Genomic DNA, 11962 nt, shown 5'->3' with positions numbered 1-11962 from the left:
GGATATGCATATACTTGGTAGCATTGGATAGAGCACTCTGAAGTTTCTACAACAGTTAACTTAATATCTGTGAGTATAACAGAACTGATATGGCTGGTGAAAACCTGAGGAAAATCCATCCAGAAATGTTTTTGAGGTCACAGGCCATTTCAATTATAGCCTATTGGAAAAACAAATAGATAGGACCCATATTGCAGTTCATATTGCTTCCACTAAATGTCAACAGTCTTTCGAACAGGTTTCAGGCTTGTTTTTTGAAAAATGAACAAGTAGTTGTAGTTTTTCCAAGGTGTCAAACATTAGAAAAGTAGTCTTGTTTCGCCCGTGAATGATGTGCGTGCTCTTCGTTATTTATCTTCCCTATTGAACATATTATTCTCCATCGTAAATGTTATAGTTTATTTAGATATTAGAGTACCTGAGGATTAATTAGAAACATAGTTTGACTTGTTTGGATGAACTTTATCGGCAACTTTTTGGATTCGTTTGTATGCATGTTGAACAAGTGGATTACTGAGATCAATGGCGCCAACTAAACAGACTTTTTTGGATATAAAGAGGGACTTTATTGAACAAAATGACTATTCATTGTGTAGCTGGGACCCTTGGGATTGCAAACTGAGGAAGATCTTCAAAGGTAAATGATTTATTTTGTCGCTATTTGGGATATTTTACTACTCCGAAAATGGCCGGTCCTACATGGCGCAACTCCAGGGGGGTTGAGCGGAGGCTCGACTATATTTTTGTACCCAGGTCTTTGGGTAAGTTGTCTGGGCGGCTGTTGCCTGTTTTCTTTTCGGATCACGACGGGGTGCTCCTGCAGGTGGGGTCGCCAGTCTGCCTCTTTGGTAGGGGGTACTGGAAGTTAGATCGGGATGTGCTGGAGGAGCAGGCTTTTGTTGACGGGTTTTATGGTTTCTTTTGGAGGCTTGAAGGCCTCCGGTCCATGTGCGAGGGGGTGTTAGAGTGGTGGGAATTAGTTAAGGTGAGGATTAGGGCTTTTATAATAGGGTATTGCAAGAGGGAAAAAAGGGAGGAGAGGAGGGAGGTGGATCGTATCCAAAGGTTAATTGAACTTGAGTACGAGGCAGGCAACCTCGGCGGGTCGTTTGACTGGGAGAGATCCGCAACCCTAAAGGCGCAGCTCAGGGAGTTGCTGAAGCGGAAGGCTCGAGCTTTCCTGGAGCGTGCGCATAGTGGCTTTCTAGAACACAATGAGACTTGTTCTGCTATGTTCTTTAAGTCGGTTAGGGCCGGACAGAGTAGGAAGGCAATGCATGGCGTTAGGGAAGAAAATGGTAGTATAGTTAGAAAACCAGAGGATATGGTCAGGGTGACAACTGATCATTTCCAAGGTTTATTTAAGGAAAGGGAAATAGATGTAGAGCAGGGAAAAGTGTTTTTAGAACACTTGTCCAGGCAGTTGCCGGGGGACATTAGAGAAGTGATGGAGGCCCAGATTTCACTAGAAGAGGTTGAGAGCGCTCTTGGGAGGATGGGAAAAGGGAAGGTGCCTGGGATGGATGGGCTGCCGGCTGAGTTTTATCTCAAGTTTTGGGGTATACTTGGACCAGTGGTCCTCGAAGTCTTGAAGGCCATCCTTGAGACGGGGGTCCCGGGGGGATCAATGGCTGTTGCTGTGTTGTCACTTTTATATAAGAAGGGGGAAGTAACAGACCTTGGCAACTGGCGGCCGTTGACCATGCTGTGTGTAGATTACAAGCTACTTGCAAAGGTTTTAGCAGACCGGTTGCGCACAGCCCTTCCCTACGTCGTCCATGAGGATCAGACGTGCGGGGTAGAGGGCCGCTCTATTAGATGGAACCTACAGTTAATCAGGGACTCCATCGCTTGGGTTGAAGATAGAGGACTGCCTTTAATGGTAGCAGCGCTAGATCAGGCGAAAGCCTTTGATCGCGTGAATAGATCCTTTTTATTCAGAGTGTTAGGTCGATTAGGATTTGGGGAGAAGTTCATAGGATGGATTCGTACATTATATGTCAGAGCGGGGTGCCGAGTTAGTGTAAATAGTCACTTGGGTGACGTTTTTGACCTCTCGTCTGGGGTCAGGCAGGGGTGCCCACTCTCGGCTCTCCTCTTCGTTCTGTACATGGAGCCTCTGGGGGCTGCCATTAGGGCAGACACAGGGGTGGAAGGCTTGTTGATCCCTGGAAGTGGTGGGCTGCGTGTTAAGATGACGCAGTACGCCGACGACACTTCCTTGCTGCTGTGCAAGGACTCGTGCCTGACAAGGTCCCTTGCCATCTTTGGGGATTTCACCCGAGCGTTGGGAGCGGTTCTGAACCATGCAAAGTCTTCCGTCAAGTTTTTCGGAAGATGGCGTGGTAGAACGGATGTGCCTGGGGGGTTATCTCTCTGTGAGGGGGCCCTGAGGATTCTCGGGGTCCATTTTGAGACCTCCGGCTCAGCGACGCTAAACTGGAACATGCGTATCGCAGTGGTACAGAGGAAGCTAGCAATGTGGAAGGCTAGGTATTTGTCTTTTATGGGCAAAGTCCTGGTCCTAAAGGTGGATGTGTTGCCGTCTCTTTTGTATTTGGCATACATCTACCCATTGCCGGCTTGTCTTGTGTTTCAGTTCATGTGGAGTGGCAGGTGCGAGTGGGTCGCCAGGGCACGCATGATCTGTCCCATCGGGGAGGGAGGTAGGGGGGTACCACATTTCCCCCTCAAGCTGGACACAATTTTTGTTTCTTTCTTGTTAACGGAGCATGCTCATCCAGTGATACACCCGTCCGGTTACTTCCTGCGGGTGTTCTTCTCGTATCAGGCGAGAAGCGTAATGGTGTGGTCTAACACGGGTCCTCGGCCGGAACAGCTGCCGTGGCACTTTGGTCATGCGGCCAAGTGGCTGCGTGCGCACCCTGAGGTTGAAGTTGCCCGAGTAGGTTTAGATCACAGGCACCTGTACGAGGAGGTCAGAAAGGCAGGGAGTCCGGCGCCTGTAGTGGGCATCTCGGAAGTGGTCTGGGAGGGAGTGCAGGCGCGGGGTCTGGACAACAGGCTCAAGGACCTGAATTGGTTGAGCCTCCATAAGTGCTTGCTGGTACGTTCCATCATGTACCGGTATAGTTTGGTGCAATCCCCCACCTGTCCAAGATCCTTTTGTGGCAGGGAGGAGACTGTGCGCCATGTCTTTTGGGACTGTGCCTTTGCCGGAGTAGTATGGGCTAGGGCACGGGTGTTGTTAGGTTTTGTAAGGGGGGATTTTGTATTGACGTGGGCCAGGTTAGAGAGAGGTGTAGGGAGAGCGAGAGGGACGGATAGGGACAGGTTTCTGCTCTGGCTTCTCATGAGTCTCTTTAAACGGGGCTGTGGGAAGCCAGGCAGAACATGGTGAAGACAGGGAGAGATTGGGGGGTGGAAGGGATAGTGAGGAGGGTGGAAGGAGATTTGAGGGGGAGGATGAAGAGGGAGGAGAGGAAGTGGGGGCAGCACGCTGCTCGGGAGAGGTGGAAGGGGGGTTTAGGGCTGGGTGTCATTTAGATTTGCAAGGGGATAGATTAGGGACGGGGAGATAGGGAAAGGTAGTTTGTAGGGTGACGGGGAGGGAAGATGCTCCCCTGAGGTTTTGTTTGGGGTTTTTGTTTAGTTAAATTAGTTAAATTAAAATACCATTATTTGAGTATGTATGAAAATTATGAGTTGTAAAGAATGAATGGTATTGAAGATAATAAATTATTTTTTATAAAAAATAAAAAAAATAGGCTGTATAGGTTTTCACGGTCCGTTTATTGTTTTTGTATTGTTCGTGTTTTTCGTCTATTAAAGATGTATCGAACTAACCACGCTGCATTTTGGTCCGACTCTCTTTCGACGGAAGAAAACCGTAACACATTTGTGTAAGTTTATCATAGCCTAGCATAGCATTATGCCTTGCTAGCAGCAGGCAAACTTGTCACGGAAATCAGGAAAGCAATCAAATTAAATCGTTTACCTTTGATGAACTTCGGATGTTTTCACTCACGAGACTCCCAGGTAGACAGCCAAAGTTCATTTTTTCACAAAATATTATTTTTGTAGGCAAAATAGCTCCGTTTGTTTTTCACGTTTGGCTGAGAAATCGCCCGGAAATTGCGGTTACCACAACGCCAAAAAATATTCCAAATTAGCTCCGTAATATCGACAGAGACATGGCAAACGTTGTTTAGAATCCATCCTCAAGGTGTTTTTTTAATATCTATTCGATAATACAGTGGGGCAAAAAAGTATTTAGTCAGCCACCAATTGTGCAAGTTCTCCCACTTAAAAAGATGAGAGAGGCCTGTAATTTTCATCATGGGTGCACTTCAACTATGACAGACAAAATGAGAAAAAAAATCCAGAAAATCACATTGTAGGATTTTTAATGAATTTATTTGCAAATTATGGTGGAAAATAAGTGCTTCACCAAGTTCAAATAACAGACATATCTCAACATCAGCTGTTCAGCGGAGACTGCGTGAATCAGGCCTTAATGGTAGAATTGCTGCAAACAAACCACTACTAAAGGACACCAATAAGAAGAAAAGACTCGATTGGGCCAGGAAACAGGACAATGGACATTAGATCGGTGTAACACTGTCCTTTTGTCTGATGAGTCCAAAAGATTTTTGGTTCCAACTGCAGTGTCTTTGTGAGACGCAGTGTCATGATTCCACCTGTCACCAGTGGGCGGCAGAGACTGTCCTAGAGACATTAACGACACTCAGATGTGTCCTATTTACTCAATATGTTTCCCTGTTTAAAGAGGTGTGTTTTCTGTTGTCCTTTGCTGAAGCTTGAATTATGTGCTGTGTGCATTTGTCTCCTGAGTTAGTTTTTGAGACTTGTTTTCCCAGGGTGACTATGATCCTTCCGTTACCGTTTTTCAGTAAAATATTATGTTTATCCTTAACCACTGATTCCTCCACTGGACTCTTCTCTGCACCTGGGTCCAACCTCACCATGTCACACGCAGAGTAGATGAACGGATGATCTCTGCATGTGTGGTTCCCACCATTAAGCATGGAGGAGGAGGTGTGGGGGTGCTTTGCTGGTTACACTGTCAGTGATTTATTTAGAATTCAAGGCACACTTAACCAACATGACTACCACAGCATTCTGCAGTGACACGCCATCCCATCTGGTTTGTGCTTAGTGGGACTATCATTTGTTTTTCAACAGGACAATGAAGCAACACACCTCCAGGCTGTGTAAGGGATATTTGATCAAAAAGGAGAGTGATGGATTGCTGCAACATATGACCTGGCCTCCCCAATCACCCAACCTCAACCCAATTAAGATGGTTTGGGATGAGTTGGACCGCAGAGTGAGGAAAAGCACCCAACAAGTGCTCAGCGTATTTGGGAACTCCTTCAAAACTGCTGGAAAAGCATTCTAGGTGAAGCTGGTTGAGAGAATGCCAAGTGTGCAAAACTGTCATCAAGGCAACGGGTAGATACTTTGAAGAATCTAAAATAAATGTGGATTTGTTTAACACTTTTTTGGTTACCACGTGAGTTCATGTGTTATTTCATAGTTTTGATGTATTCACTATTATTCTACAAAGTTAAAAATAGTAAAAATGTAACAAAACCCCTTGAATGAGTAGGTGTGTCCAAACTTTTGACTGGTACTGTATATATTTACAAAACTAAAAAAATATATGGGGGATTGAAATGATGCAGACAATTACATTAACTTTTTATAGCTGCAGGGGCAGTGTTGAGTAGCTTGGATGAAAAGGTGCCCATTGTATACGGCCAGCTCCTCAGTCTCAGTTGCTAATATATGCATATTATTATTAGTATCGGAAAGATAACACTCTAAAGTTTCCAAAACGGTCAAAATATTGTCTGAGTATAACAGAACTGATATTGCAGGCAAAACCCTGAGGAAAATCAAAACAGGAAGTGGCTTCTATTTTGAAAACTTTAAAGGGATATGAACCAGATTCCTTTTCCTATCGCTTCCTCAAGGTGTCAACAGTCTTCAGACATAGTTTCAGGCTTTTATTTTGAAAAATGAGCCAGAACGATAACATCGCGTCAAGTGGTCACATGAGTTTCGCTCGCGCAACAGAGTTTGGATAGGTATTGCTTTTCCCTCTCCTATTGTGAAAGACATTTGCGGTTGATATATTATCGATTATATATTTTAAAAACAACCTGAGGATTGAGAATATAAAAAAACGTTTGACATGTTTCTGTGGACATTAAGGAAACTATTTGGAATTTGTCTGCGTTGTTGTGACCGCTTTTTCCTGTGGATTTCTGAACATAACGCGGCAAACAAACAGAGGTATTTTGGATATAAAAATTATCTTTATGGAACAAAGGGAACATTTGTTGTGTAACTGGGAGTCTCGTGAGTGAAAACATCCGAAGATCAAAGGTAAATGATTAATTTGATTGCTTTTCTGATTTTCGTGACCAAGCTACCTGATGCTAAGTGTACTTAATGTGTTGTCGTGCGATCGATAAATTTACACAAACGCTTGGATTGCTTTCGCTGTAAAGCTTAATTTCAAAATCTGACACGACAGGTGGATTAACAAAAGGCTAACCTGTGTTGTCCTATATTGCACTTGTGATTTCATGACTATAAATATTTATAGTAATATTTATTGAATGTAACGCTATGCTATTCAGCGGTTGTTGATGACACTTATCCTGTTAGTGGGATTGCAGCCATAACACGTTTTTAATGGATGCCACAATCTGCAATATTAAAGCTGATCTACCTCATAAAAAACTATTACAAGTAGAACCCTGTGGAAGCTACCAAAATGTCTGATGCTCCGCAAAATAAATGGACAAGCAAGCGGCAATAGCATAATTTCAGGACGATGGACAGTGTTTGAGACAAATCCCTGCAATCAGACATTCAAGACCAGAGACATTGGATAGCAGCTGTTCTCTAATGATTCTGGTAAAGCAATGTGTGTAAGCGAGAGAGTATGTCCTTGAATACACTGATTAATGTATTCGCAGTGGTGTTATGTATTTGTTTAGGTGAGCGCATATGTTCGTGTGCATCCTTGTGAAAGGCCAACTCCTTGAAGTTTCACTCCCCCTCTCCTGCGCTCTTTTCACTTGGTTGTGCAGCACATCTGCAGCCGATGACCTGAGTTAATGTCTCATTCAGGCAAATAAGATTGCAGGAGAGAGACGAGAAAGAGAGGGATGAGGAGGAGGGGATGGGTAGCATGTTAAAAAGGATGTGTTGCCTCTGAGTCATTTAGGAGTGTTGCAGAAATCTTCTGAAAAGAGTGTGCGTGTGTTGTGTGTGTGCTTTGTGCAAATAATTGATTTTTTTCTCCCTAATGGAATTTAGCCCCACTCCAACAGGAGAAGGGTCCTTAGGGAGATGTAGTTAAGGTGTAGCATCAGAATGCATTAGAGGGAACCTGACACACACACACACACAGACATATACACTAACACACACAGTCTGAGGAGCAACCACCTCACTGCCTGATGTTGTCCCAAATAGCACACTATTCCCTACATTATGCTCTACACTTGTCAAAAGTAGTACACTGTGTAGGGAATAGGGTGCCATTTAGGAAGTATCCCCTGTCTGCCTGCGAGGGGATTATCAAACAGACAACAATGGCAGGGGTAAGATTAGTGCACAGGCATGTGCACAATTAGCCGTCAAGCTGTAAACATCTTAAGGGCAAAGTTAAAAGGAGGAGAGGAAGAGAGGGACACTTTGGAGTGCGAGCGGAAGTCTTTACATGCTTAATTAGTTGTTAATGCTCTTTGTCAATGTATAAAAATAGAAAAAGGTTGTTACATCAATCTAGCTAATTTCAACATATTCATCAAAACGTTGATATTGCATATATTTGAGCTATCATGTCAGCAAAGTTAGACATTTATCAGCTTTCACACTAATTTGCAAACATAAATAACATTGAATAGTGGAAAGTAACTAACTTTTCTTAAACTAGCTTTATGTGAAAGTAAATTCGGATTGAGGTTGGCTTTATGTAGGCTAAATTGATATTACGTAGAAACAATGTTTATTCAACGTGTGTGCCCAGTGGGGATGTTGTTCATATAAGATAACAGAAAACGCTAAGTACCTGTTTCAATCACACACACACACAAACACACATCATATTATCGATGGATTACTCTTACCTGAAAACAAGGCATCGTTATTTTAGTTAATAAGACTGAGGTAGATCAAACTTCTACAGTCAATGGATTTTTTTTTTACATATTTCGTTAACCTATTGGCATACATTTATACAAAACATTAATAAAACCTTCTTAATATTGAGTTGCACCTTATTTTTGGCAGTAAACAGTCTACATATACAGTACCAGTCAACCGTTTGGATACACCTACTCATTCAAGGGTTTTTCTTTATTTGTAATATTTTCTACATTGTATAATAATGGTGAAGACATCAAAACTATGAAATAACACATATGGAATCATGTAGTAACCAAAAAAGTGTTAACTTCTTGGATATAGGGGGCGCTCTTTTAATTTATGGATAAAAAAACGTGCCCATTTTAAGCGCAATATTTTGTCACGAAAAGATGCTTGACTATGCATATAATTGGCAGCTTTGGAAAGAAAACACTTTAAGGTTTCCAAAACTGCAAAGATATTATCTGTGAGTGCCACAGAACTCATGCTACAGGCGAAACCAAGATGAAACTGTTTTCCATTGTCTCCTTATATGGCTGTGAATGCGCCGGGAATGAGCCTGCCCTTTCTATCGTTTCTCCAAGGTGTCTGCAGCATTGTGACGTATTTGTAGGCATATCATTGGAAGATTGGCCATAAGAGACTACATTTACCAGGGGTCCGCCCAGTGTCCTTTGTCTAAATTGGTGCGTAATCTACAAGCTGCACGCAGTCATCCAGTGATTGAGAGGAGAGAGGAGGCTTTCAACGAACGATATATCATGAAGAGATATGTGAAAAACACCTTGAGGATTGATTCTAAACAACGTTTACCATGTTTCAGTCGATATTATGGAGTTAATTTGGAAAAAAGTTTGGCGTTTTGAAGACTGAATTTTCGTTTTTTTTTGGTAGCCAAACGTGACGCACCAAACGGAGCAATTTCTCCTAAACAAATAATCTTTCAGGAAAAACTGAGCATTTGCTATATAACTGAGAGTCCTCATTGAAAACATCTGAAGTTCTTCAAAGGTAATGATTTTATTTGAATGATTTTCTGGTTTTTGTGAAAATGTTGCCTGCTAATGCTAAATGCTACGCTAGCTGCACTAGCTGTTACACAAATGCTTGTTTTGCTATGGTTGAGAAGCATATTTTGAAAATCTGAGATGACAGTGTTGTTAACAAAAGGCTAAGCTTGAGAGCTAGCATATTAATTTCATTTCATTTGCGATTTTCATGAATAGTTAACGTTGCGTTATGGTAATGAGCTTGAGGCTGTATTCACGATCCCAGATCGGATGGCTCGACGCAAGAAGTTAAACAAATCGAAATGTATTTTATATTTGAGATTCAATGTAGCCAGACTTTGCCTTGATGACAGCGTTGCACCCTCTTGGCATTCTCTCAACCAGCTTCATGAGGTAGTCACTTGGAATGCATTTCAATTAACTGGTGTGCCGTGTTAAAAGTTCATTTGTGGACTTTCTTTTGAGTCAATCAGTTGTGTTGTGACAAGGTAGGGGGGTATACACAATATAGCCTTATTTGGTAAAATACCAAGTCCATATTATGGCAGGAAGAGTTCAAATAAGCAAAGAGAAACGACAGTCCATCATTACTTTAAGACATGTCAATGTGTCAAATTTCAATGCAGAAAAATTCTTCAAGTGCAGTCATAAAAGCCATCAAGCACTTTGATGAAAGTGGTTCTCATGAGGACCATCGCAGTTACCAGCCTCAGAAATTGCAGCCCAAATAAATACTTCACGGAGCTCAAATAACAGACACATCTCAACATCAGCTGTTCAGAGGAGACTGAGTGAATCAGGCCTTCATGGTCAATTTGCTGCAAAGAAACAACTAATAAAGGACACCAATAAGAAGGAGAGACTTGCCTGGGCCAAGAAACATAAACAATGGACATTAGACCGTTGGGAATCTGTCCTTTGGTCTAATGAGTCCAATTTTGAGGTTTTTGGTTCCAACTGTTGTGTCTTTGTGAGACGCAGAGTAGGTGAACGGATGATCTCCGCATGTGTGGTTCCCACCGTAAAGCATGGAAGAGGAGGTGTGACGTGTGGGGGTGCTTTGCTGATGACACTGTCTGTGATTTTTTATTTTTTATTCAAGGCATACTTAACCAGCTCGGCTACCACAGCATTCTGCAGCAATATGCCATCCCATCTGGTTTGTGCTTAGTGGGACTATAATTTGTTTTGTCAACAGGACAATGACCCAACACACCTTCAGGCTATGTAAGGGACCAATAAGGAGAGTGATGGAGTGCTACTTTGAAGAATCTCAAATATAAAATATATTATTTATTATTAAATAATATAACACTTTTTTGGTTACTACATGACGTGTTATTTCATAGTTTTGATGTCTTCACTATTATTGTCATGTACAAAATCTGAAGAACGTACGCACATCCTGATACTTTCTGTAGGTGCTGGAGTTGTACATTTGGCAAACTCATGGAAAACAGAAAGGAAAACACTGCATACTGCTGCGCATGCTCCCAGGTGACATTTACTTACAACAAAGTTTCGACCCTTAGGTCTTCGTCAGGCATTTATATCCCAGGTGATGGTGGAAGGTCATATACAGTTGAAGTCGGAAGTTTACATACACCTTAGCCAAATACAATAAAACTCTGTTTTTCACAATTCCTGACATTTAATCCTTGTAAACTTTCCCTGTCAGTTAGGATCACCACTTTATTTTAAGAATGTGAAATGTCAGAAGAATAGTAGAGAGAATGACTTATTTCAGCTTTTTTTTCATCACAATCCCAGTGGGTCAGAAGTTTACATACACTCAATTAGTATTTGGTAGCATTGCCTTTAAATTGTTTAACTTGGGTCAAACACTTTGGGTAGCCTTCCACAAGCTTCCCACAATAAGTTGGGTGAATTTTGGCCCATTTCTTCTGACAGAGATGCTGTAACTGAGTCAGGTTTGTAGGCCTCCTTGCACGCACACAATTTCAGTTCTGCCCACACATTTTCTATGGGATTGAGGTCAGGGCTTTGTGATGGCCACTCCAATACCGGGACTTTGTTGTCCTGAAGCCATTTTGCCACAACTTTGGAAGTATGCTTGGGGTCATTGTCCATTTGGAAGACCAATTTGAGACCATGCTTTACCTTCCTGATTGATGTCTTGAGATGTTGCTTCAATATATCCACATAATTGTCTTTCCTCACGATGCCATCGATTTTGTGAAGTGCACCAGTCCCTCCTGCAGCAAAGCACCCCCACAACATGATGCTGCCAACCCATGCTTCACGGTTGGGATGGTGTTCTTCGGCTTGCAAGCCTCCCCCTTTTTCCTCCAAACATAACGATGGTCATTATTGCCAAACAGTTTTATTTTTGTTTCATGAGACCAGAGGACATTTCTCCAAAAAGTACGATCTTTGTCCCCATGTGCAGTTGAAAACCATAGTCTGGCTTTTTTTACGGCGGTTTTGGAGCAGTGGTTTCTTCCTTGCTGAGCAGCCTTATCTCGATATAGGACTCATCTTACTCTGGGTATAGAGACTTTTGTACCTGTTTCCTCCAGCATTATCACAATGTCCTTTGCTGTTGTTCTGGGAATGATTTTCACTTTCTTTTTTTACGTTCATCTCTAGGAGACAGAACGCATCTCCTTCCTGAGTGGTATGACGGCTGCGTGGTCCCATGGTGTTCATACTTGCGTAATATTGTTTGTACAGATGATCGTGGTACCTTCAGGCATGGCAAACGTTGTTTATAATCAATCCTCAAGGTGTTTTTCTAATATCTATTCGAAAATATATCCGTCGGGACAATTCGTTTTTCA

Source organism: Oncorhynchus tshawytscha, linkage group LG10 (genome assembly GCF_018296145.1).
Source record: "Oncorhynchus tshawytscha isolate Ot180627B linkage group LG10, Otsh_v2.0, whole genome shotgun sequence".
Taxonomy (NCBI): Eukaryota; Metazoa; Chordata; class Actinopteri; order Salmoniformes; family Salmonidae; genus Oncorhynchus; species Oncorhynchus tshawytscha.
The sequence above is the reverse complement of the archived record's forward strand: the minus strand, read 5'-3'. Positions refer to the sequence as shown.